The sequence below is a fragment of the Corapipo altera genome, unplaced genomic scaffold, assembly GCF_003945725.1.
Source record: "Corapipo altera isolate COAL_440 unplaced genomic scaffold, ASM394572v1 46, whole genome shotgun sequence".
NCBI lineage: Eukaryota > Metazoa > Chordata > Aves > Passeriformes > Pipridae > Corapipo > Corapipo altera.
Genome location: NW_020884883.1, coordinates 16050460 through 16077325, shown reverse-complemented (window position 1 = coordinate 16077325; position 26866 = coordinate 16050460). Strand labels below are relative to the sequence as shown.

The following is a 26866-nucleotide window of genomic DNA, read 5'->3' as shown; positions in this document are numbered from 1 at the left end:
CATAAAGTAAAAGAATGTTTTCTTTTTTAGAAGAAAATATTTGGTTTGGGCTCAGTTTTAGTAAAAGTAGACAAACTCCTGGACAATTGCACCTTTTCTCGGGTGGGTCCTTCCCAGATTTCTGTTTTGGAAGCATCTCTGCTCTGTGTAAAGGTGGGTGAACAGACAGCAGCACCACCAATGGCCCTAATCCTGAGGCAGAGAAGTGTCTCATTCGCTCCCACTCCATAAATGCAGAAATGCTGTGTGGAAACTGGAGCATTTTTAGCAGCAGGGATTGATGGGGCTGTCTCTGTAAGAGATCTCCCTTCACATCCTGTTACAGACCCACACAGAGCAACTACCTCCATCTGGTTGCTTCAGGGTTTTTTTATGAATGGCACTGAAACTGTCCTTTTGTCAGAGATTTTAGTCAACCCAGTGGTGTCGACAGTAACCACAGCAAAGTCTAGAGGTGTGACACCACTGTCCTGGTTTAACCCCAGCTGGCAATGCAGCCCCACACAGCCACCCACTCACTCCCCACAGTGGGATGGAGGAGAGAATCAGAAGGGTAAAAGTGAGAAAACTCAGGACTTGAGATAAAGACAGTTTACTAGGGAAAGCAAAAGCCACGCGCACAAGCAAAACAAAAGAAGGAATTCATTCACCACTTCCCATGGGCAGGCAGGTGTTCAGCCATCCTCAGGAGAGGGTTCAGCCAAGCTCCATCATGCGTAACAGTGACTTGGGGAAGACAAACCTCATCTCTCTGAACATTCCCTCCTTCCTTCTTCTTTCCCTCAGCTTTATATCCTGAACATGACACCCTGTGATCTGGGATATCCCTTGGGTCAGCTGGGGTCAGCTGTCTTGGCTGCGTCCCCCCACCCCCAAATCCTTGTGCGCCCAGACCCTTCTCACTGGTGGGCTGTGGCACTGAAACGGTCTTGACTCTGTGCAAGCACTGATCAGCAATAACAAAAACACGCCAGTGTTATCAACACTGCTTTCAGCACAAACACAACACAGCCCCATACCAGTTACTGTGAAGAAAATTAGCTACCCCAGCCCAAATCAGGACAGCCAGGCAAGAAGCATTGCCCTGCTCTGCAGCATGAAAGTCAAATTCATAGACTCCCTCCTCGCAACAAGAGCACAGAGCTGTGAGCTCAGCATACCCTCAGAGCAGGCAGAAAAGCTGAACATCCAACCAGCCTAAAATCTCTAACCAAAGCTAATAAGGCCTGGAGAAACTCTGATATGGGGATGGTACTAGTGTCCAAGCTTTTATCTAAGAGTAAGTAATAGTCTTGCAGACTGAGATGCTCACATCACAGAGGGACCAGGTGAATTTGACTTGGTGAAAGATTGGACTACAGAGGAGAAAAATTTTTCTTAGTGGTTCGAAAGGATGAGGTAGGCTTGACTAAAAACCGTGCATTTTTTCAAGTCTTGCGATAAAATAAAAAACCTGCTGGTCCCTGTCAAACCTGCAAAAGTAGTGAAAAGGGGAAAAAATCCTCCACACTGAGAAAGGAGACTGGATACTGCAGTCCTGCTGTAATATTGCCTAAAGCTATTTGGAAGTTACAATTGTAACTAATCAATGACTGCAAACAACTTTCTCCTTAATAAGAACTATGAGCTCAGGAGAGCTAAAAATAATGTTCAGATATTTCTAATCTGAATTTTCACTTTAAAAGGCCATTACCAAAAGTCAGCACCACATAGACCAGAGAAAAATCTTCACACAGTCTAACAACTTGATGAGTCTTTTAACGAATGACCAAGTCTCCAGTTCACTAGAAATTAAATCTTCCTCTTAATGTTTGGCTTTTCTTGAAGCGGAGGAGATGAGAATGAAAATAACAATGGGGGGGGGGGGAAGCAGAGGAAGAAAGTGCCTGGGAAAGATGAGGAAGAGAAAAACTACTGGATTGTTCCCTCCTTTTAATTCACAGTTAAGTATTTATAGATGCTAAGGGTCACTGGTAGTCTCACTAGTAAACAACAGCAGGTGGTTGAAATTGTACATCTAGAATTTCATTCATTTTACTGCTGACAAATAAACTCAGTGAATCAATGTCAATGTAATACAGTGTCTGCACAGAAATATGAAAAGAAAGTTTACAAAAAATAACCTTCATGAATTACAAAGGGAAAATGCCATTATGACCATATCTGACTCCATCTATGTCACCTGGATTTAAGCCTTTCTATATTTAAAGGCCTTCTGGCTTTCTGGTGGAGTTTTCTACATTGCAGCTGGGTTTATTTTAAAGCAATCACAAAACTGTATGTATTTCTGCCTCTATTTTTTCTACAAGAATTAAATCAACATTGCTGACTATTCCCTCCTTGCTTACTCACTGGTATTCCTAATAGTCCGTGCTCATGACCTCATCGTCTCCCTCACACCCAAATTAGCAGCACTACGTTATCTGATAGGGAATCTCATGTGTCACTATTTAATAGGTTTGTGCTCATTATCCACTACAGCAACTTGCAGTAAGGCCCCATCCACAGTGACAGTCCCTTCTGGAAGCACTCAGCCTCTCAAGAGCGAGTAAAACCCCTGTAACGTACATCTGAAGCACAAATATGTGAGTAAGCAAGCAGTGAGCCTGGTGTCTGCCCTTACTGCCATGCAGAAAGCTAAAGTATGTGAAGATGGTGATTTAACAAATACAGGATGCCTTACTCTGATGCTGATGTTCATGGAGGTTTCTAAAAATGACCTAAAGCTTAAAGCACTTGTTTGGAGATGCAGGAGAAAAATAACCACTGGAAAGACCAACTCCAATGTAATTTTCTTGTCAGAGTTGTTTTTTTTATATGTATGTCTGTGGGTATGACACAAGTAAAACTAAAAATAAACAATAATATTTATAGAGTTATTTATAGAGTTTGAAATGGCTATTAAAAAGCAGAAAGCTCCTTTGTGTGGCTGTATCACCACATCCATGAGGAGCAGCAGAGTGAGTCTGACCACCACTCAGATCCTCACTTAGCTGAGGGAAATATGATCCAGGATCTTGCCTGAGGTTCTGGATCTTGCCTGCCCATTACAGAAGGTTTTCATCGGGCAGCAGCTTCCCTGCATCAAGTCACAGCACTTCATGGTAGTACAGAATCTATCTATAAAATGTTGAGCAAATGGATACTTCTCTTCCACGGGGACAAAAAAAAAAGGTGTAGGTGAATAAAGGTCAGGTTTGGACCTTTAAGATGTGAAGTCCCGCAGAGCACTAAAAAGGTTTCTTGGGATGCCCAGACCAACCCATCCTGTGCCCATCCCATCCCACTTGTTCAAGGCTGCCACACACATGGTTTGGCAGGAGGCAGAGCACTAACAGTACAAACTTGGCACGAGGAAAACCTCATGAGAAAGAGGCACAACAGCATGGTGTCATATATGCCCCAGTAGCTCTGACCTCTCTGCATTGCTTCCCAGAGAAGCAATGATGCCCCGACTTACTTTTAAACTCACCAGCTTCTGGAAAAGTCTGGCATCATTTTCCTATCCTCTCACGCAAGTCACTTTTTGGATGTGAATTTTTTTTTTCTTGCTTTGCTGTTATCCTGCCCTTCCCAGACCTTACACTAAAGACAGGAAAGCAAGGTTTGCCTGCCCACATACTCACACTGCTCTGCCCAAGCAAGTGGGCACAGATATATTGGTTTTACACATGCACAGCTAGAGTGGTGCAGGGGTTAGACCTGTTGGCTTGGGCCATGCCTCTAGCCTGCCTCTTGCATAAATCTGGCAGAGTGGGAGCAGGTAGGGAACAACGACATTGCTGCTGGGCTCTCCGTGGCTGTGGCACAGCAATCCTGCCTGTACCACCAGGTGACTCTGGGAACAGCAATGGACCGACCACTCCATCCCATACAGGCATCGCTGCCTCACAGGACCCATTCTCCTGTGCACCAACGTCCTCCTCTCTGCCAAGAGTGAGAACCGGTCCAACTTGCACCAAGCAAACCGTGGGGCTTCCCCTTATTCCCAAGCAGCAAGAGCCCTGTAAAATCAGGCCGTGGGCAGAGGCAAACAGCAGTGAGCTGCAAGGCTGCACAGCTGTGCTACAGCCATATGGCAACTGGTCCCCCGTGCAGAGCAGGCAGCAGGACCTGACAGCACAGAGAGCATGAGATGCAGATTATTCCCTGGCTCGTAGGATTTCAGGCCACTAGACCACGCTGTGTCTGGTATTACTAAGCTGCTCCTGAGCTGGCCCAAGGTCAGACAGCACACCAGCTTCTCAGCCAGCCCAGAGGAAAGCAGCAACCGGCATGGAGCAAGCACCAGTTCTGCACCACATCCAGAGCAGTGCCTTCCCAAAGCATCACCTAAATTAAGAGACCAAGGGCAAAACCTCAAAAACCACTCTTGGGTAGCCGGGTGTGAGTACTGAAACAGAGCCAGTGCTGAGCAATCACTACCTGGCCCAAATATTGCAACTACTTTTTGAAAGCATACACATAAATTAAATAAATTAACGGGATTCTCAGTCCTTCCTTTCTCCCTTCCCCTGTTCAAAAAGAAGCCCCAAGTCAGGGACCAGCACTGCCCACAGAGCAACTTTAAATTCAGGGCATTAGGTTGCTCATAGAAAATGTGGTATAGACATATTTTTAAGAGAATGGTGCCATTTTTTGATCACAAAAACTTGATGAAGACACAGACCTGCTGCACAGTGATTCAAAACATACTTCATGAGATTCTAGTGCATGTGCCAGAAGTCTGCTGTTTATGCATGGGGTGTTCAGCCGGACTTGTAATTTTACCTTAATAGCTTTATTGAGACACAAGAATCAGATGAAAACTTGAGACCTTCTTTACATATTCTCTCCCTGTGATGTAAGAAAAACCAACATTCCCATATTTCCTGTTAAGAATTAAAAATATAGCTGACTCGGCATGGTGGGTTTTATAGAATCAGCCATGGGCAGGGACACCTTCCACTAGATCAGATACTCAAAGCCCCATCCAGCCTGCCAACAAACACTTTCCTCACAGCAATGGTACTGCCCTGGTCTGACACAGTTCTATGGGTCAGACATGCACAATAGATGGGACAGCACATATGAACAACACTGATGAGAGTTATTCAAATGTAAAAAATTCTGAATTGCATGACTTTTCCTGTATTATACTTCAAGAAGCAAAATTCTAATGTAAATCCCCATTTTCATGCTTTCAGACACATCATCGGTTGCACTGATGTGCTACAGCTGCCTCTGGACCACAGGACAATACCTGGTGTCACTATGGGTCCCCAGTGGGCACCCACCATCAGGGTCCTTGCTCTTTTGCATGGAAAACATGGCACACGAGTGATAGTGAACATGGTGACAAGCCACTTCTAGGGGAGGCATTGTATGCAAAAGCTAAGAAATGCTACTAAATCCAACAAAATAGAGAGTGCCCAGGACAGCTCACCATCCATCTAAGTCACATGTCTGTTGGCAGCAGACTGGGGACTGTCACTCAGAGGACCAACCCTGACAGCGGTACTGCTCAACTAGAATCTGCTGCATCTGGTGAAGAGCAGTATTCTGTATCACTTGTACACCACTTCCATTTGGGGACAAATTCAGGCATTTTCTGCTTTGCAATTCTATTATGTTCACAATTCTGCCATATGTACATTATTTATTTATTGGTTTATTTATTTAGAAGGAATAGTATGAGCTGGAAGCTCTGTGACCTGTGTCCTCCCTCCGGAGAAATACCCATCACAGTCTCCGGTGTGCTGTTCCTGGCTAAGCTGAAAGGCTGTAATTCATCCCTACTTTTCTTGACCTTTCTGCCACTTTACTGCCTCTGATATTTTCCTCTGCCTTGTCTTGCTTTCACTCCCAGGGCTGCTTTTTCAGCACCTTTTCAAAGAGAGATGAGCAGAGGAGGCTCTTCAGAGCCAGAATCCAGGGGGACCAGAGGGGACCAAGAGCGGATCGCAGGCCACCAGGGCCTGTGTGTGAGCCCACAGGCTCAGTGTTTCCATATGATTAGAGAGGGGATGTCTGTAGCCACAGGAATGGAGTATGGCATTGCTCCTGCATATGCAATTCCCAGCCTGTATGCACAGAAGCCAGGTGGGTGCTTCAACTCACACTAAGAAGAGCTCAAGGACTCTCACTTTTTATTTCCCACTGTGCCTAACCCCAGCAGGGCGAGTGCTGACTTCTCATGTTTACAAGGGAAAAGAGACAACAGAAATACAAATGGCCACTTGTGGGATGCTTCAAAGCTACCAGACTCTGCTTTTATATGGAAAACACAAAAAAAGGAAAACAGGTTGTAAGAGGACAGTATGTAGAAGGTAGCAAAACCAGGAGAAGGGAAAGAAAGGTAAAAAAAATGTTGGGAAAAGCTGGCAAAGAGCAAAATGAACAACAGCTTGGTGGAATACCCAATGAATCTGTCAGACCATGAATTTGGAAGTCGCTGAAAGTGCAGGACTGCATGTGATGAGAAAGTAAATTTGTTGTTAAAAGTGGCTACCAAGAAGGTGAAAAGCAGGAAACCAGTGGGAAATCTCCAGCTTGTGCCTCACAGCTTCACAGCAACAGGGTAGTAGGAGAGGAAAAAGGGGAAACTCCCATTTAAGGATGGCTGTGAAGGGAAGGTACGTCAAGCAAACATGAGAAAAGTAGACTGGGATTTAAGTCATGGAATATGCAGGAAAGAAACCTACAGCATGGAATGAAACAGTGATCAGAGAAGGAGAACAGAAAAGAAAGAGTGATAAAGCACCCAGCTCCAAGATGTGGACAGTTTCAAAGAAGAGAAAATTCATTATGGTTTGGAGGTCAGGTCAAGGACAAAGGCAAGACCAGAAGAAAACCGTGAAGAAATGGCATAAGGAAAAATGAGCAGGAAGCCATCAGGGAAAGTGGTGCCAATGGACAAAGAAAATGAGAAGCAAGAGGAACCAAGTGTGGTGCTGGGGAGAAGGAGAAACGGGATGCTGAAGCAAGGAGGAGTAAGAGCTGCTGAATGAGTAAGAGCTTGAGAAAAACAGATGCTCACCGGCATCTGCAGGCAGCACAGACCTCAGCCTGTGCCGGAGAAACATTTAACTGTTCCAGAAGAGAGCATTTCTTCTGGTACCTGATATGATTTCCTCCGTTTCTGAATACAGAATAAATATACTTTTAAATGGGATTTAAACCTACCAGTAGCAAGTGTTAATATTTATATAACTAAGTGGCCTTAAGCCAATGGAAAAACTATACACTGAAAAATGTGTGATTATCTGATATTTGATAAAGGTATTAGAGGTCACCAAGTTTTTAAAATTACTTCATGTCATTAAGTAATGATTCTTTCAAAAGCAATGAAGAGCAGGCATTAGCTGAGGGCAATAATTAGCATGGCCATCTTTGACGTATAAAAAAATTCCTGTGGTCCACCTTCCAGAATTGGCTGTGGGTACTTCCAGACCAACCTGTTCACAGGCAGCAGCTCCAGTGGCAATTGGCAAGTGCACAGCAAAACCCAGCCAGGCTCACTGGAAGGTGGACAAGCAGCAAGCCTGCTGTTACTTCTCATAAGACACTGCATTTCCCAAAATGCCTGTACTGTCCAAGAACTTTGGAGACCAAGATCTAGAGTAAATTGCTACAGCAGCAATATGAGCGTGCAAGTCTAAGGGAACAAGAGGAAAAATATCCATCTTCCTTAGTTTCTAGGAAAACAAAATAAAAAGCTAAATTTCAGCAAAGGAAAAGAAAGACTGAGGATACAGATAGAATATGTGACAAAAATCTTACCATAAAAACTTTTTTGTTTTGCTGTTAAGTTTTTTTCTTTTTTTAAAATTTCTTAATAATAGATATGATTTAGATGAAAAGGCTGTCAACTTGCCTTTGGATATTCCTCTTGTCTACTGAGTAAACTCAAGCCCATCCATGCATATGCTCCCAAAGATGTTTTGCAGGAGGAGAAGTGTGAAGTGCTTTGCCCGGAGGGACTGGGGCTCCATCTCCAAGCCAGAACCCCTGGCTGTGGTGTTGTGTTTCCCTGTCACAGCGCTCTGCTCTGATAGCAGCTGAGTATAATGCACTAAAATCCTAATCTCTAAAGCACTGTGTGCCAGTGCTTCGGAGATCAGCATTTCAGTCAGTTTTACTTTGCTGCTGCCATTGCACACAAGAGAGTGGCACAGCAGGGGAAAAGCAACACAATGTGCAGTGATGGAGAGGCACACTCGGCCAGGAGGGGTGGGGGGCAAGACCATGGTAATGCAATAAAAAGGTATAGGGAAAATAAAAGAAAGAAACGGGGGGGGAATAGGACTATTGTGCATGAATAGGAACCTTGGGCCCCCTCCTTCCCAGTAGCCCTAACAGCAGGATGTCTCCAGCCTCAATAAATCCGCCTTTTTCTCAGCAAAGCCTTGAGTGACCGGCAGGGTTTTTTTTTTTTTGTTTGGTTGGGGTTTTTTTTCTATTTCTTTCCCTGAAAAGGGAAAGATTAGGAAATCTCTGCTACAACCCATCTGTGCATTCAAGTATCTGTGAATATTTTGGGATTACTCCCCCCTGCCTCTACCATGGGCTTTAAAATTAAAAATGAAATGATACTTCATGGCCTGGAAGAGCTGAAATCTGATCCTGTACTGTGTGAGTGGAGGCTACACTGTTGTCTAGACCCAGTCTGGTACAGTGCATATGGGGACAGGAGCACTCAACCGGACTGAGCAAAACGCTTCCAACTTCAAGGCACAATGGTCACAGCTAAAGGAAAAAACCCAACATCTCAAAATAATAAAACAAGGGTTATAAACAAACACTAAAATAGCCAGAAGGATCAAAAACAACTGGTCAGTAATTTCAATATTACAGAGTTCATGGCATATTAACTACTGAAAACCACTCAGGGCAAAGCGTCGTTGCTATCGATCAGAAGGGAAGAGCAATTTAAGAAAGTCTTTAAGGCTGTCGACTTTGACAGCACCTTAATGTCTTTGCTAAACCAGCATGGGCAAGCCATGCCACCAAAATCTACTTCACGGTACCTATGTCAGGCTAGAGTACTGTTACATGGGATTAGTGTAACACACTGATAATGCTCTTTGGAATGAAAGCTGATTGAACTTTGTCCCTTAAGAGCGTTTAGACAGTCTAGTGGTCTGCTAACCCACATGGGCTTGCCCATGGTTCTTCCACTACAAACAGGCAGAGAGCATCTCGGTCTTCTGAGCCTCTTCTGCAAACTCCTTCTCATCCTCATCCTTATCTGTCACGTAGGTAGGAAAATACCCATCATCCTCACCCCAGAAACCGTTTAGTCACTGATCTAAGAGTCGCTGTGTAAATTCTGTATCAGTCCAATTTTGAGCCATGCTGCAGAAGGGGAAGCTTATGTTACCTTTTATGTTGGGGTGTTCTGACAGATAGGCTCTTGCAGATTTAGTGTATGTGGTTTAAAATGCTATTGCTCTGGCCTTCTGCAAAGGTTACTGTTCTCACATCAACAGCAGCCAAATGGGATGTGTGTCTCTGCCCCAGCAACCACAGCAACTGCTGGCAAAGGTGGGCTTGAATTAATGTATCAACTACAGAGCAACAGCACAGAGATACCAATACAGCAGCTGCTGCAAGAGCAGAAATTATCACAGACATGCATGGTGAGAACATCTGAAAACTTTTGCAGCAAGGTGCATCGAAACCCAGTTGCCAAGTGGAAAGCCAAAATTTCTGGGGGAAAGTTGGTTTTTGGAGTTTCTATGTCTCCCTAACCTCTAGCATCTTGCTCCTATCCTTGCATGCTACTGTGATGTTCCTCAGTTTGACCTGTTCCAACCATCTGTGGGTCATCCTGCAAAGTGGTGAACTGATGCAAGTAGAAAAAAAGCCACCACTCATCCCCTCCTCCCTATGCTGAAGGATTATTTTTAGCCCAGACCAGTTGATAATCTGGTTCACGGAATGTCTCAAACTACAGCATCAGTACAACTGAACAGGCAGCTTGGAAAAGCTGCAGGGAGAATGAATACACAGAAAAAGAGTGAAGTCTTTAAACCACTGCTGCTTGAGACTTTTGGACAGCAAAATCATAGCTTGCCTGATGCCCCTAAACTGCCAAATAACCCATTATCCAATAATAATCTAAACAATCCAATCCACAATTCCAAAGTTTCCTCAACTTCTGGTGCTCTCCATTCCATGTAGATGTTTTTGAGATCAAGACTACAACCAGTGGTGGAGACAGTAAGCCCAGACTGAGATGACTTTATAAGGAAAGAATTAGCCAGCAGTCTAATGCTGCCGGAGATGGATTTACACCCGAAGGCGTCTTACACGTGGTATAAAATGTCACTCCTTCCTTGCTGCCCGGCTTCCTCCCTAAGTCACTGGAAAACAAAAAACCCGCAAAAAAATTTGGAGACAGGAAGTTACAAGTGGAACCAAACCAAACCAAAAGTAAATAAAAATGTTTTACCTGGCTCCCTCAGGCACAGAACAGCAGGCCTGGCAATAATGGGAGTGAGGAATGAAATTTTAAAATGAATGCAAGAGGGAGAAACTGCAGAGAAAATTGAGACAGAGTTTCACTGTTATTTATCCCAGGCAAAACGTACATGCTCAGCTCTGAGCAATCCATGGCACGGGAACAGCACCAGGATGGAGCTCCGACACAACTAATCTTCCGTTTCTATTCCCTTCTGTGCTTTTGAGGAGGAAAGGGAAGAGAAAGCAATTTAGTGTAGTGATGCAACTTGTTTACTTCTCTGTACCTGCTCGGCTATGTTGGCTGAAATACATTTTGGGAGGTGCAAAGGGAAGGAAAGAGAAAGGGAAGGAAGGAGAGAGGGCATTACAGAAGTAGAAAGAAGACAAAACTGTAGGACAGGCCTCCAAATTTTGCCACTGCCCAGTGGCCCATGCAAGCAGCATCCATATGGCCACCAGCACGCCAGCAGAATTACAAGGGTTAGTTATCCAAGACTTGCTGTGCTTGAACTGTTTAAGCTCTGGCTCTTTTTAATGCAATGGAAATGCCCAAGCAAGCAGCTGAGATGGCAGATCTAACAGGACACTGTGTGCCTGGCCCGATCTACCACCATGAAAAGCCAGCTCACTCCAATGCTGGGCACCCTGACTCCTCCTGCTGAGGCAGGACACGCTCAGGGCAGTTGGGAAATTCATGTCAGGGCATGGCTGTGCACATGGGCATCTTCAGACTTTGTGGCAAGGAGGTTGTGGGTCACCCTCTGCTCCCTGCTCAGGTCCCCGTGACTGCAAAGGGGAGAAGGGGATGCAGAAAATGGAAGAGAGGGAAGTTTATTACCAAAAACTGGCTGATTTCTCCTGTCATTCTCTAAAGTCTTTTCCTTGTCCCTAATGAAACCTAAATATTATTACAGAGATGGTCTCTTAGGTGAAGAAAACAATAAAACCTACCAAGTCACCAACTTCTGACTGATTTGTAAGCCCCTCATTAGAGCTGATACTTCAACATTTACACGACAGAATCCTTTTTATTAGAAGCAAACCATTTTTAAAATACATTAACAACCGTCACCTACATACTCACTGGCTCTTTGTAGTTTGCCTAACACTTCAGAATGTGTTAAAATCACACATAAAAGTTATAGTAGCCTAACGCTCAGGAAATAAGAGTCCTTTAAAGGTTTAATTCAACCACTAATGGATTTTTTCCCAAGTTAAAAAACATTTATATATTGCTGATTTACTGCAGGTGTGGTAACTGAATTTGGCCTTACACATACCAGCTGCAAGCAAATCAAGGAAAAGGCTTCATAAATCAGTGTAAGGCACTGTAGGCTCCACGGTGCTTGGACTGGGATAGAATTTCCCCACACAAGCACACAAAACAAATGGGAGTTTATAATTTTCTCTGTCACAGCTCATAACTTTTAAAGGTTAGAAATCAAAGCACCACCACAGTGGAATTTCATACATCTGAATGGGATGGACATAAGGCATCCCAGAAAATGATTTATATCATCCCCTCTTCACACAACAAAAGAATGAAGAATGCAATGTTTGTGACAAAGGCTTTGACTAATTGTGTTACTTGGTAAATACCTTCTCTTGAAATTTCTCTGGATAGACCAACATTTTTTACTTTCTCTTTGTTTTACAGAGACTGTTCTCCAGCAACTATTCTGCCTTTTTAAATGAATCTTCCAACGCACATTATATTTTGCAGGGTTTTTTTTCAACCAGTTGCACTGGCTAGGAGTCAGACATTGTAAGACAAAAAGCCACAGTGACTTTATCCAGGAAATATGAGGTGGCAGAGATCCAGTACGCCCAGCACTCAAGGTGAAAGAACAGCACGGAAAAAGATTCACAAATTAATTGTCAATTACGGAAGACTGCTGGAGTGAAAGCTAGATGCATGCATGGGATAATTTACCCAGGCACCTGCACGACTGAGTTGTGAATAGTGCTGAAGCAATTACTCTATTTTTAAAAAGAATGAGATATCATCATCAGAAAAGGACATAAAAAGAGAGGAGAAAGTTTAAATGCTTCCATACACATAAAATAAGTGCAGTTAAGCACCAAAGACCCAAATGGAGGATGGTCCTCTGGAAGAAATGGAGGTCAGAGTACCTGACTGAAGGAAGGTGCCTGTAAGAAAGTGAAATTAATTGATCATACAGTTTTTCAACTGCATGCAGGCAACCAAAAAGATGCTGTTGTGCCCCCAGCTACTTAATGGGCATCCTGTGGCAGCAGGTGGTACGTACTAAGATCTCATTTTCCATACAGTGTCACAGGAAAGTCACCAGATGGTGAGGACTTCCACCTCCACTGACACAGGTGGCTTTGACAAAGAGCCTGGGTGTGCTCCATAGCCAGCTATCAGTAGTCCCTGGACACACTGCACAAACTCTGGATCCGTCATGAACAAACATCAGCGAATCACTTCTGGCCTGTGAGACTCAAGGGTGACACAGCAAATTTACTTCTGCATCTGTGTTCCCCACGCAGCTCCTTGGTCCTGGCTCGCATTGGCATGCCAAAGGAGTGGGTGAAGAACTAGAGATTAGAGGCAGAATAGCAGCTGCTCCTCCTGGCTCTTTCAATACAGGGAAAACAGCTTTTGCCCACTGCATGGGGAGTGATATCATCAAGTCAGCAAGCCAAGAACAGAAGGACTACATCTGAAAGGAAACAGGAACAAGAATTTCCTCTTACAAAGCAAACAGTCATGCTTTTTTAGAGCAAAATCTTTGCCTAAAAAGTTCTCACAAAGTACCTCATGGGAGGTTCAGACCATTTTCAAATGCTGGAAGAAAAACAGTCCTGGGGTTAGAGTGGTAACCTGGATCTGGGGAGGCCCACTTCAGCTCTTTGCTCTGCCAAGCATTCTTGCATGACCTTAGGCAAAAACACTGATGCTGTATTTAAAGGATACCTTGGCTTCAAAGGCAAAGTCAGCCTAAGAAGTTCTTGCCTTCCCCCGCCTGCCATTTGCTGCCTCCACACTTGTGCTGCCCTGAGAGCCCACAGGCACTGCCCTGTAAAACAAATTACTGAGCAGAATGATCTTAAAAGCAAGTTTTTGTTGTATTTTACAGGGAGAAGGGTAATTTTGCATTGGACTGATTAAAGGATCCACAATCAATCAGCTATAGGAGCAGAGGAAGAGGGGAGACTGGAGAAGCCCATAGTGGCACAGAGGTTGGAATAAGCAGGAGGAAGGCAGCAAAGCCAACATGCTGTCTCAGACTAGTGAAACAACCTCCTCAGTGATGCCAGATGCACTTGGACAGCATCAGGTGCTGGTGTTTGTGATGGACATGGCTCCCTCTCCCCGGCTGCCTCTCCAATGTCCTCGGTAGGGATGGCTGCCCTCCTAGTAGGGGCAGGAATAGGAAGGATATGTCAACACTTCACCTGCTGCTGTTTGGAGGAAGAAACAGCCAGGAATTTGCTGAAACCAGTATCACCACTGAATGCAAAGCGCTGTTAAAGCTTCTCCCTAAACCCTGGATTCCCAGGCATTCATCCCCTAGCCAGGAATGGCAGCATCCCTCAATGTTCCCAGGCTGCTGCAAGGATAAAGGTGCTGAGACACCCCATGTAGATGGGGGCCATGGAGAGACCAACAATGGAAAGCAGCAGCCAGGCTCAGTTTGGAAAGCTCCCATTTTAAAAGCTGACATGCAAATCTCTACTTACCCTACATAATATGAACATTCTCCTACAAACCCAGCTCCTGATTAACTCAGCACATCACTTGCCAGTGCTCTCTGAATGAGCCTGTGAGCCCAATTAGCAGCAGATGCAGCACTAACACTCCTCACCTGCTGTGCTTACCAGTCTTCAGATCAGGAAGGGAAGGGAATATATCAAAGACTTGCGGAGGGAAGGAAGCTTAGAAGAGGCTCAGAAAGGATGAGGGAAATAGATGTCTGCAACTGTTCCTCAGGCAAGGAAGCAGAGCACTATACAAAAGGGAAAACATATGGGCCTAGGGAAAACATTCTACAGATCATGAAAAACATCCAAAGGGCTGCTTGAGCACCCCGGGAGTGTGTGCAGGGTGTAGCCAGGAGTGCTGCTGGGGCTCAGGGGACCTCTTCGCCTTGCCTGAACCCTGGGGAGCTCTGCCACATGCAGAGCTTCTCTCCACATGCTTTGGTACATCAGCACAGGCACCTGAGTCATCTCACCTTCTCCAAGAGTTCTCCTTGGCCTATAATTTTTCTTTAGTGCCCCGAAGAATAAGGAAGGAGCCTCTCAAGCCTGTGGCAGCAATACTAATACAACATGTTTAGGAGCCACTTAGCTAAGGTTTTCTGAACTCCCAAGCTCCGTAGCTGCATGCCAGTTTTATCTCTAAACCTCTATATCAGTGACCTGATTACTCTTACCCACCAAACTACCTGTTGGCTTCTGCACCTCAACTGTTGGCGCTGGCTTTGTAACAATAAGAAAAAAGAACATCACATGCCAGTTTGGATTTTTGGTCAGAGGAGTAGACAACCTGTCTTCGGGAGGAGGTCCTAAAAATAAGGGCTAGGAGTAGATGGGTCTGAATGCCTGACGCTTTGTGATGTTGGGGGAGGTGGATTCAATGCTGTATTTAATGCTATAATTTTCTATCAACTAGTGGAAGGCAGCTATATACTCACTGCAAGAAGCCTGAATCTCTCCAAAGTATTGGGCAAAGAGAGACTGGGCATGACGCATAAACCAGCGGGAAATTTAGCAGCAACTTCTACATGTCCACCTTTTCTAAACTTCAGCTGGCCCAGAAGTAAAAGGATAATGGAGTTCTTTTTTTTAGAATAGTAAACATGTATCTTTTACATACACAGCAGTCACCTGTTTGATGAACCCTTCTTGTTGCTATCTATCTTCAGGACAGTCATTGTGGCTGTAGGATACAGATGTAACAGAAATACCTTGAAAGAAGTCTTTCTGAAGGTATAGTCAAACAGACCATCTAGGATCCCACTGCTGTACATTTTTACTGCTGTCTAGACATTAAATTAACGGCCTCCACTGACTGCTGACCAGCCCCTAAGTGTCACCCACATGTCACGCACTGGTTTGACAACAGTCTCAGAGTCTCTCATCACCCACTTTGAGCCAAGTGGATTGCACAACATAGAAAAGCTTCCTGCAGTTACTGACAGTTTACATAGAAAGTCTTTCAGTCTCCAAAATATGTCACAAATGGCCAAAGTTTCCAAACAGTGCTCCCAACAAGAAGCACAATTAAAGAGATGGTTTTGTTTTCTATGGGTGCATTCTCTTATCTTTAAAACAGGAATGATGGTGCATTTTCAGAGAGAGGAAATTAATGTCTCTCTCACTGGGCTTTACAACTGCATTTGCTTTTCAGACATTTATTCCCCGTCTGCAGCATGAGAAACTACTGCTACAGGTTGACAAAGAGAGCTGTCAGCAGTGACCATGCCATCAGGGTGAGACACCCTAAACCACATCTGAATTCCACCATGGCAGGTCAGGTACACATATGAGAGGCAGAAATACAGATGCAAAAGACACAACGCAAATAAACGGTGGAAGAGATTCTTTTAGCCAATACAACAAAGAAGTTTCTAAATTACATTTCTAATCTAGCCTTTCAAAGCAGAAGAAAGAATGAAATCATGCAAGAATTCTAATTTAAACTGTAAAGTGAAGAAAAAATCTGTTCTTAATACTGAAAATAAAGGAGAAGAGCTGAGGTAGCACCCTGCGCTTCAGTTCTCTAGAAGACAAGTAACAGTGTACAGCAGGTACAGCCCCAGGTTTACCATGGGATCTCTGGTCAGCTCCTGGCTGTTCCAGGAGCCTCAAGACCTGGCATGGCCATGAGGGCTTCTCCTCTTTCCCAGGGCATCGTGTGCTTTGGTTTAAAGTCTTCATGTTCTTCCAGATTATTGGGATAAATTTAGGAGCTAGTAGCATAGAGCAAGGGACAGAGAGTGGACATCTGTGGGCATCCCTGCACTGCATGTTTAAGACAGCTGCTGCCTGACCTTACACAGAACTCAATCTACATGGTGGCTTGTGACTTTACATTTCTTGGCATTACCTGTCATGTACCTGAGGAGCCTGACATTATTAAAATCATATCCACCAAGTACCACTTCATTTTTATGGCATTACAAGATGTACAAGCACCTGTGAAGTTAATTCCACCCAGCTGAGTAGATAGCATCATCATGCCTTGTCTCCATCCTATAGACCATTAGCTATAGCTGGGAAAGGAGGAGCTGCAATTTCAAAAGACATAAGTAGGCTAGTCATCCTTGTGAGAGCCCAAACCAACCTGGTCCTCTTACTCTTGGACATCCTGGTACATTTTTCTTGACCCAGCATCATGATCACATTATTCAATATAATTTGTGTTACTACCACGCACATGTGAGTCTAAGGAAAAAATACTGGAAGAATGGATTTCAAAGATCTGATATTCAAATTGTGCCAAATATGCTCCTACATGCACATTCTATAAGACAGTGAACATTCAGATTAAGTTTCATAAAAATCTCTCATTTTAAGACAAGCAATCACAATGGTCTAAAACTTATAGTATGATGAAGCATTCTGGGTTAAAAGGAATTTGGGTCATGCAACTCTGAGGAGGAAAATTTTCTTTCACAGGGCCTACCCTCTGCTGCTTTTGATTCAAAAGCAGAGAAGTGCTTTCGGTGTGTTCCCAAAACATTCTTTTCAAAAGGGATCCTCCCCTTCCCTCCCCTGCTTTTGCAGAGGGTAAAGGTGCTGCCCTCATGGCTGTCCAGCACACAACCCTACCAAGGTTAGCTCCAGTCTAGTCAAACAGATGTATCCTAATCTCCCCAGTACAGATGTGGCCTTAACAGATGAAAAACACAGATCAACCCCCTTTTGGTGAGTAACCTCATTCCTTGTATTACAGAGATTGTAACATGCAGGTCTTGTATGTATGTATGTATGGCCAGTCTTCATGAATGAAGATTTGGGAAAGGTCTTTACCCTTCGAGCCTGTGCAGTGGATTTTTTAGGTGAGACACAGTGTGTGCTGAACTGAGCCCACCCTTTAATCATAAGGTTCATCTGCGGGGGCCGAGCAAGCTTGGACAATGGCAGCGAGGTCCTCAGGACGTAGGTTTGTTTAGAGTGACCTTCTCTGAGATGGATGGCCTTACAGGGCTGACGAGCTCCATCTGCCCGGGGGAGTATCCCTGACCGGGAATCGAACCCAGGCCGTGACGGTGAGAGTGCTGCATCCTAACCACTAGACCACCAGGGGTCCCCAGTATGCAGGTCTTACCCATAACTAAAACCATCTCTCCTGGACAACAGTGGTCACCTCTCACTGAGTCAACATCTCAAATTCGTAAGGATTTACCACTTCCTTGGGTCCAGATGGTACGGACATGGATGAATTCTACTGGAAGGTGTCCCTGGCCATGGCAGGGGGTTGGAACTAGATGATCTTTAAGGTTCCTTTGAATCCAAACCATTCTGTGACTCTATGACTGAGGCAGCCAGCAGAAACATCACAACTGCCAGCCTTGGCCAGCACCATCAGTACACAAAATGAGGACAGCAGTGAGGCTCACCTATTATCAAAATAAACCCTGCACATGGTGGATCACACTTGTCTGATCTTGATTGTTGGGACTGCCAGGAGGATTGGGCTGTTGACTGCTCTGAAAGCATAAAGTGTGACATTATTTGACAAAATCAAAACATGTAAGTATTATATATAAATTCTTCTATCCTTACAAAAAAAAGTTAATATAATATAAACTGTAAATAAATAATAAAGACACGAAGCCAACTGCACCCAAAAATATACAGCTGAATATATCTGAGCTGAGACTTTACAGCTGCAACTTGGGATTTTATAGATAATTTGGGGTTTTCTGTTCTTCATTCCTCATGTGGGAAATAAAAAAAGAGGAATGAGCTCTAAAGAGGACTGCCAGAACACAGAAAAAAATTAACTGTATGATCCATTTGCACTTGGCTTGTTGTTTGTTGTTTTTTTAATCAGAGAGGAAAAAAGACCCAATTACTGTTCTGAAATGAAAGATTCACTCCAGATAGTCATTGACACTTGTCAGACTGCACTTTATAGCTCTTCTTCATGACCACCAGCACAATAAGTACCCGGTGTTTGACTTTTAGTGCTAACATTTCAAAACATCAAGTACATGAAAACAGTCTGCACAAAGTATCTTTGTGATAGTCTCTAAATGTCCTCCAATGTTATTCAAAGAATGAGAAAAATATTTGTTCCAAGATATGTAAAAAAATGGAAAATTTGATGTGATACTACTTCAGATTAAAACCAAGCAATTTCATTTTATGCTTTATATGCTCTCCAATCCCACTAAGTATAATTATAGACTTCTGTCTACTTACAAATCTCTCTGTACAATGGAAAAAGCAATAAACACAGGTTCTGCCAGCAATCAGATAACACTTATCGTAAACAATAGCTTTTACAATTTATTTGAAACAGGTTCAGCTGCTACAACTTAAGATTTGGTTATTTTTGTTTTCGTGTTGGATTTGCAGCAGGTGGTAAGGACATGATAGAAGTGTTTAACCACAAGAGATTTCAAAAAGGGACTAGTATTGCACTGCATATGAAATATGACAGAGATTTATTTTACAAAATCAGTTTTCCATCTCCCAGGGACCTCCAACTACTTTGTAGATGCTACTTCTGAAACTTTCTTCTTCTTGGCTCTCAGGTCTCCCAGAACCACATATAGCTTGATGCCACACCAAAGGTGACCCACATTCAGAAGTGACTCCAAACCTCATCAGTTGTGTGCTAGTTTCTTATGCAAGTGGGAAATTGTACAGTGCACTGAAGGAAATGTTGACTGCTGATAGGAGCCCAGCAAAGACGGACCAAGTTTCCTGCAATGGTATTCAGAGAAGCGTGATTTACTGTAGCTCTGGAAAGCAGGGAAAGAGCCCTGAGAAGTTGCAATGTTCTGCTGTGAGTGAACAATGCACCATGAAAATGCCACATCATAGCTGAGAGTACTGTATGAGAACAGTGATCCCAGCATGTAATCAGTCTGCAAGACAGTGACGTATCTGCAATGAGGACACAGACTTAAAAAGAACCTTAAAGGCTGGGTGGAACAGGCTAGTCCACTCCACGGATCCTACCTCTGAAGAGATGCAATGGTTCCATGTTGCTCCCCACAGACCAACACATTTCCTCACATCCCCAAAGGCTGAGCTCAACCATGTTGGACAAAAAAAAATGCTTCACACGCTCTCCAAATGAAAAACTGTTTTCTGTCCCATTTTCCCAGTCTTGGGAAGAAAAGAACCAATAAGTTCATTGGCAATTTCCATGAAGATAAGGAGTGTTAATATCAACATCAGTGGTCAAGGGTTCAACACCAACGAAGCCACAAAAAATTACTGCTATCTAACGTTATCTCTCTCCCTCCAGGTATATATCACTTTGAGTTGTAAGATACTTAGGTTTGTACTTTGTTTATTTTCCTAAAGCAGATTAGCAAGAAAATGGAAGGCTAACAGAACATTAAGGTTGAGAATTTAAATGAACTAGTTAGGAAAAACAAGGTTGTAATTCTTATAACCACTCTATGTCAACCATCTTGCACATATTGAGAAATCAGTGTTGTTGTAGAGGCTGGGAAATTTATGTTGCAGTATACCTTTAATATGAGTGAGTCTCATTTATTGCAGGAACTTTTAATTTCCTAACTTGTACATTAAATTCTCAGTATAGCTTCACAATAACTGTCTTTTGGTGGTTGGGTTTTTTTTTTAAACACCTATTCCCCATGTTTTTAAAATAAATGAATGAAACAGTGTTTGAATACTGAAATAAACAGATAACTTTTGCCAATTTTTACATACAATTTACAGACTAAATATATCAATCTCACATCTATACCTTTCATATCAATTACTGAAATAACCATAGTTAGTGTGCAGAATCCAACAGCACAAGTAATTGGAGCCTCGCACATTAACATTTAGAGAAACCTTATGGATGTGTGACTAGAACCTCAACAACTCCAGAAAAACTTCAAACAGCTCAAAAAGACACAATGTAGTTAAGGTTCAGGGTGGTAGAAGGGGACTTGGAAATAAGAACTCCACGAAGACGAAAGTGGTTCACGGGTTAGCCCTTCTCCCCACCCTTCCCAAAACCCTTTCTCAGAACCATGGCTAATACAATTCCATTTTCTGTAACTGAGTTAATAAAAGTCTGCGGGCCAAGAACACAGCAGCAGCCGTCCCAGCCAAGATGCCACCAACGCTTGCTTGAGAAGCACTTCGTGCCTTTTATCATAGCTTTGACTTGGATTTTTCTCACCCAACTTGAGCAGAACACCTTTTTGCATGATGCACTTAGCAAAGAACTTCTACCCTGATCAAAAGTTCTTGAGCCTCCTGCAAATGGCCAGCAAAATTCAGTTAAAAACGCTCCTTTTCTACCAACTCAGTGAACAGGCTTTTTTCAGTAACACATCAGGTGCAATTATCTAGCACAAACTACTTTCACCCTGACTGGTACAAGCAAGGGGAGAGAAACCTCCAGTGTTCCCCCCATCCAAAGCTGCCTTCAGGTTAGCATCCCTGCCAGTATAGCCCCAACTGGTACTCTTACACACTTGTTTCATAAGTTCATCTTTGTTTCAGGGAGGAAAAGATGCATTAAAAGAGGAATCCAGGACAAACACAAGACCTCATAGCTGACATAACCCAGTAAATATCTTCAAAGCTGTGTCCTTCCAAAACTGGGACTAAGGTACAAAACTATTTAAAACTATTCATCTGCCCAAATTTGCAAGCTAGTCCAAATAGAAAGAGAATCATGACCTTCTCACCTCTTGCAAGAACATATTTCAAAAATGGAGTTTAGCAAGTGACAGACATTTTTGTTTTGCAGCCTTGAGATGCAGAACAGATCCCAAATGCTACATTGCTACATTCGTTTGTAGTTCACCCCAGTTTCAACAGAGGCTCTACCTTTGAAATGACTGCTACAGCTCATCCTACTTTCCCACACCAAGGTTTAAAAATCCCAAAATAGCTGTAGCAAATGTGCTTGGTACGGACGTGAGGAAGGGCAATCTGGGCCGTCTTCTCCTCACAGAACGATGCTGAAGTCTGGCCAGCCTCCAGGAATGCATATTTCCCTGCAGATGGCTACAGCAGCATTTAACAGTAGGAACCATAAACGACTTCCACTTCTAATTATGTATATTAAGATTTTTAAAATTTTTTTTAGGAGGGTGGGCTTCTCCCCTTGACCACTTTTTTTTTTTTGTTAAATTCTATTTAAAGGTAGTCACCATGTGCTTAGATCTCCCCCTCCAGCATTTATTTAGCTTTAAGCTACCTCAGGCCAAACATATTTTATCTGTTCAATATATTGCAGTCCAGTACACTTCAGAGCAGACAGAATTACTGCCACAGTACTACGCAAACCAATCCCACATGTTAAAGAAAACAGTAATGCAATGCAGCGAGTGCCTGTCCACAGTCATTCAGCTATAGCTGTCACTCCTACGTTTACCATATGAATAGATGAAGATTCCCTCAAAGCAACAGAATCTTAATTCTCTCCCCAGATTCAAATGTATGCATTCAGGAAACACTTCAAACATCAATATCTTTTCTTCCTAAGGCACACTTCTTGTCTGTAATTAGTTTCCATTGGTCAAGTGGGTTTGCTTCTATATACCAGGCTATAGGAGTGTTTTAAGTGATGCTTTATGATTCATCCTACACTGTCTAATATGACTTTTTTTCCCTGTTAACCCAGAATAAGAACGAATAAAGAGGAAAAGGAGAGAAACGGGTGGGGGGGAAGATTGCCTGCAATCATATTGTTACACTGTGCACAGTTTATGGCTGGCACACATCCAGTTTGTGGCTGCGATAAGAAATGTGTAATCCTATTATACGGAGAGGAGTCAGAATGTACAAATAGGTCCTGGAAAGAGGAACTTCTCCTGTAAGATTATTCTTCTTGCCATAATAGTTCTGCAAGTAGGTCTAGACGGGGGCTCTTTGCTGTTCTCCCCCCACAGCTAATGGAAAGCCAACTGTCAAAACAATTCACGGCACAGGAGTTGAGATGTTTGCAGGAGACAAAAATGAAGTGGTGCTGTAGGTTTGTGTACAACAGCAGCGTTAATTAGAATAAGGGCTGTGAGCCCTCGCAGGCTGGCACGCCGGGAATGTATCGCACAACATCAAGAGAGCCCGGCTCACTCCAACGCCGCCACACTCTGTGAGGTTGCCAAATCCTGCACACTCAGCAGTTTATAAGAAACATTAACTGCTTATCAGGGACAAAAGCTGGTTCTCATGGCACTTTGCATCGCTGCTTCCTTAAAAAGACACACAGAAACCATTTCCCAGGCATGGGGTTTTTGGGCTGCTAAAACCACGTTCTTGCACTGAATGTAGAAAACCAAATACCACCTACCCTGTAAGTCAGCATCCCCCTGGAGTTAAATTCTTGAATAATTCCAACATGATTATCTATTTTTCTCATTTCCTTTGCATGACAATACTACATTAACTGTGGTTATGATTCAAAAAAGCGGCTATGCGCTCCCCAGCTTGCCCCACAGGCACAAGTGCTTTTGACGTGAGATAAGTTAAAATACAGGACAGTGCTCTCTTGAAAGACAAGTAATTTCTTCACAAAGATCCTTGCATCGAGGAAGTGGTGAGATCATTGCCAGAAACAGCTGTGCTCCCCAGTGAACCAGGCTGGTACTTAACCTGACTCCTGTCTGACCAAAGAGTAAGTTTCTTTTGAAGGGCAAAATATTAAGAAAAAGAGCTTTTTCCTATGAAAAAGAATAAATAAAACAACCCACCTACGATATCATGCAGGAGTAAAGGACAAGTGATAGAACAAGAGGAAACAGCTGCAAGTTGCACTAGGGGAGGTTTAGACTGAATATTAAGAAAAAATTCTTCACTGAAAGGGTGGTCAAGCACTGGAACAGGCTGCCCAGGGAAGTGAGGAAATCACCATCCCTGGAAGTGTTTAATAAACATCTAGATGTGGCACTTAGGGACACGGTTTAGTGGTGAACCTGGTAGCATTAGGTTAATAGTTGGACTTCTCAAACCTTAATGATTCTACAACATGGTCATATGGTTGCAAGGCAAATACATGCATCATAAATCAGCTGAGGCAGTAGCAGGGTACACCAGCTTATTATGAACCCCATAAAACTGTGGGTAGAGTGATACAAGCTTGTGAACAAGCTAGTTTGGTTTATTTGAAGATACCAAGCTGGACTGGGTGTATTTTCATGACACTGCAATTCCCTCTGTGACTCAACATAATCAGTAAATACCAACAAAACGCCTTTAGCAACCTGTTTTCCAACTTGATGCAGCAGAGCTCACAGGTAGGAAATGTAAATCTCTTCTAGGTAGAAAATGGAATCTGAGATGGGAAAGAAAATACATAACTCCATGAAAACCAAGATGCTCTACAGTTACAGGCATAAAGGAGAATGACTAAATTGTGTCCTAGGTCAGGGGAGCACACATACATTTCCATTAAGGATGCAGGAGAGTATGTGTGTAAAACAGAATTTAAACATATTAAATAACAAAAGAGCGTAGTTGGTTTTAACCTTGAGTAGTACTCTCTCAGTAAGATCAACAAATTCCAGATTTTCTCAGCCACTCTATGATCCAAGCATCAGGCCATGCAGAGACTGAGGGCAGCCTCAGGTTGGACTGAATACGAGGTGCCTGCCAACCTCAGTGGTTCCGTGAGTCTCTGATAATTAAATAATATTTATTTCTTGGAGAAAAGGTAGAATGTCACAAATTCTAAGTCTAAAATAATCAGATTAAAATGATTCTGTTAAGTTAAAGTGAGCAATAACACATGTGCTGCAACCCAATTAGCAAAGAAGCTCACCCAGATGTTGTTAAAGTGCCTTTTGCAAAGTACCTTCACTTGACCTGACAAACGCCAAATTACCTGAAGTAGCTGGACTCTGTTGCAGATTAATTAAAAGAAAACAGTAGAAGAAAAAGATTGAAGGGAACTGTACAAAAACTGAATAATTTTCCTATTAATATGAAGCTGGGGTACTAATTGAACTGAGCAGTTTGCAAAATCCTTCAGTAAAAAGGAAGTGATGAGTAATTCAAAGTAGCAAAAGACAACCAAAAAATCAGAAATCATCCCCTTATAGAAAAAAACCATGAGACATTAAAAATATAATATGGATTCTTTATTTCTTCTGTGATTTTTAGGAGGTTGTTTGGGTTTTTTCCCAGCTTCTCACTACAGTTAGTGCTGGCACTGCAGAAAGCAGCAGCAGACACTGATGCATGTTCATGCAGACACAAATCCCCAGCTATTATTCTGCAAACAAAAGCAAGGACGTAGCTGCCCTGTGTGGCAGGGCAGGCCGTTTAATCAAAACAGCCTTTAAAAAAAGAATAAATCGTAATCATCTCCTGAGGGTCACTCAAGGTTTCCTGCAAGAAACACATGACTATTTGTTAATCCAAGTGCCACTTTGGAGACAGTTCAGGAAGACCAAGAGGGCGATTGGCAGGTCTGGGAAGGCCTGACCAGCTGACTCGCATGGTTGGGATCCAGCAGGACGGCAGCACGGTGACACTGCCCTTCTTGCTGTTCAGCACTGGGCACCTGCTCAGTGGGTGACACACAGCCCACAGCTTGGGAGTGAAGCAATGACACAGCAGCCTGAAAAATTCTTCACCACCACCCTCAAATGTCATGTTTTAGACTCGAGCTGTCCTCTCCATAGCCTCGCAACACCATCTCCAGTGCACAACCCTGGCACTGCCATGCACCTAGCACTAAATAAAGCTGTGCTGTTCACATCTAAGCTGCATTCCCTGACTCTCTTGTACTTTCTCCTTTCCCGGAATGACTTCCTGGAGACCATCATGTAGAATCAAGAGGTGCTGTCAAGGTGATAGAGAACAAGTTGTCACCTGGGAGGTATGTACAGTAGCATTTTTGGATGGAAATCACTGTACTTTGCTGACATATATTTTTTAAAACACTTGTATCCTTGTTTGGGATGTGCAAGGATGATTAGGAGTCACCCTCTGACTTCTGTTTTCTGTGCTGAAAATATATTGCTGTTTTTTGATATCTGAGTGAAGTGTGAGTAACTGACGCCATTACCAAGATAGAGCTATAGAGAAAATGGAACCCTAACTTCTGCAAAATCCTTCAGCAAGGATTAATCCTACTGTCTCTGTATTCTATGTTTTACACACCAAAATGCACATGGACAGAAGCAAAACAGTAGCCGGGGCTCCAGCACAGTCCACTCACAAGGAAAGATCCTTCCACATCTTCTCCATCATTCCTGACAAATAAGCATGCAGATTACAGGAAAATTTTGTCTGCACATATCTTGACGACTTGGAAGGGGTTCCTGATACCTGCAACACTGCTTCGTCTGTGCAGGAACAAATACTCCCCTTGTACAAGTGTGGCTGATAAGACCACAGTACACCTTTTCCACGTGTTTTAGGAAAGACCGTTTACTTAACTTTTAGTCCATATAGAAGGCTACTAAAAACAAGGATGCTTGCATAACTACAGGTCATTCAACAAGTCATGTTATGTCAGGAAAGCCAAAAGAAAGGCAAAAATTAATTTCATACTTTGACAGTATATGTCACTTTTCCCTCTTCTGCCATTTGTTCCCTGTTTTATCTTACATGTTCTACGCAGATATGTTGATCCTTGTTTTAACTGTATAGAAAGGAAAAAGGAAGGAAGGGCAAAAAAGTATGAAATAAGTAAAAAGTGCTGGGTGCTGCACAAAATGTGAGGATAGAGAGGTAGTTAGTGGTGGAGAGAAAAAAGACAAACATCATACTGATCTGTGAAAATGAAACTCCATAACAAAACCATTCATGAACTAGGAAAAAATAAAAATTACCAAAAAGAAGTCACTAATTAACAGCAGTTTTCCCACTGACTAGTTATGATCTGAGCAACTGGCAGTAACAACCAACTTCATTTATTCATTTAACAACTAGAAATACAGGAAAAATCTTCAGATGAAAGCACTTTTTTCCAAGGTATCTTTCCTCTGAGAAACAGTATAAACAGTGGTAGCCTATTAAAAAGCATATTCCTGTTCAAATTGCCAATTTAAAGACTTCAGTCCAGGAAAATTGAAGTATGAAGAAATGCCTCCCTCCCTGCAAGCCCAGCGACTTCCCTCTCCATCAGGCTCCAAACCAAACACAACTCTCTATGAGTCTACCCAAAAGAACGCAGCACTTGCACTGAAGTCCCAACGCAGTTTTCATACGGTTCATTGTTTGAGCTAATTTAATTAAAAGAGGGTCCAGATGATGATTATCCTGGCAAAAGGAAATTGTATAG

At 43.0% G+C, this 26866-nt stretch overlaps 1 protein-coding gene across 4 annotated transcripts in view; it reads right to left on the bottom strand.

Moving 5' to 3' along the window:
* Positions 1-26866, bottom strand: part of KLHL29 (kelch like family member 29) — a 394046-nt gene that overhangs the window by 280246 nt on the left and 86934 nt on the right. The window contains exon 3 of one of the 4 annotated variants that reach the window (XM_027641022.1): positions 18042-18131. The exons of the other annotated variants lie outside the window; for them this stretch is intronic. The gene's annotated coding sequence lies outside the window, so the exon portion shown is untranslated. The remainder of the gene's footprint in view (positions 1-18041; positions 18132-26866) is intronic. 4 annotated transcript variants of the gene reach the window in all.